The following is a 1,437-nucleotide window of genomic DNA, read 5'->3' on the forward strand; positions in this document are numbered from 1 at the left end:
GTACCTGGCATGTAATTGAGTCTAAAAATGTTATTTTTGTTTATTTATCCTGATCCCAGAAAAGAACACTGGCATTTATTGGGTTGGCCAAAAAGTTCTTTTGGGTTTTTCTGTAAGACAGTATGGAACATCTTACTATCGCCTTATTTTGGTTGCTTTAGTTCCAAGAATTACTCAAAAGCCCAACAGTTCAATGTGGACATATAATGAAGAAGACCAACAAAATGGGTCGTGTCTATCAAGATGAGGAGACCAAGGGTGAAAGGAAAGCCAGAAGGGAGTGATGTCTATCAGGAGAGAAGAAGAAGATTTAAATTCTTCAGTCTGAGAAAAGGCTGGGACTTACCCAGTGGTTAAGACTCCACGCTTCCATTGCAAGGGGCATAGGTTTGACCCCTAGTTGGGAAACTAAGACCCTGCACGCTGCAGAAAGAAACCAAAGGCTGAGCGGAGACACAACTGAAACCATAAGATCTTAGACAGAAGGTGTGAAAAGTGAGAATTTGTTCAGGATATATTTCTACTGCCTCTGACCTACCTCCACGGATGGGAAAACAGAACCTCCCCATCCCATGGATGCTGGGCTTGGCCATGTGGTTTGTTTTGGTTAATGGAGTAGGGGCAGAGCTATATACCATCAACTGCGTGTGTGTGTGTGTGTGTGTGTGTGTGTGTGTGAGTTCTGCTCCAAGGCCTCTGGAAGCTTCTGACCTCCACCAGGAGAAGAACAGGAACCTCAGCCTGTACCACAGAATGAGCCCTGTGGAGCAGACCCACAGTCTGGAACCAATTCCAGCTGACCTGCAGACCCATAAATGCATAATTGGTGTCGTTCACGCTGAGTTACAGGCTGCCTTTTCATGCAGCATTATGCAACAAAAGCTGATCACTCTAGAGGGTACAGATGGCGAAAAACGTTTATAATTCCCCCAATGCCAGGACCAGGCATCTAGACATTGTTCTATGGGAAACTTCAAAGGAGAAACCATTTCTACCTGGTCCCACATCTTTTTTTTATTTTGGCCACACTGTGTGGCACACAGAATCATATTCCCCAACCAGCAGTGTGCCCCCCACTGCGCCCGCCTTGGGAGCCTGGAATCTTGACCATTGGACCACCAGGGAAGTCCTGAGTTCTCTTCTTTAAAGCCTCCTTTCACTCTCAATGTCCCTGCTCTCCGTTGCTCCCGATTCTTTGTTTTCTATCATACTTAGTTCAGTTCAGTTGCTCAATCGTGTCCAACTCTTTGCAACCCCATGAATCCCAGCATGCCAGGCCTCCGTGTCCATCACCAACTCCCGGAGTTCACCCAGACTCATGTCCATTGAGTAGTGTTGCCATCCAGCCATCTCATCCTCTGTCGTCTCCTTTTCCTCCTGCCCCCAATCCCTCCAACCATCAGAGTCTTTTCCAATGAGTCAACTCTTCACATGCTG

Source organism: Bison bison, unplaced genomic scaffold, assembly GCF_000754665.1.
Source record: "Bison bison bison isolate TAMUID 2011002044 unplaced genomic scaffold, Bison_UMD1.0 scf7180017864043, whole genome shotgun sequence".
Lineage (NCBI taxonomy): Eukaryota > Metazoa > Chordata > Mammalia > Artiodactyla > Bovidae > Bison > Bison bison.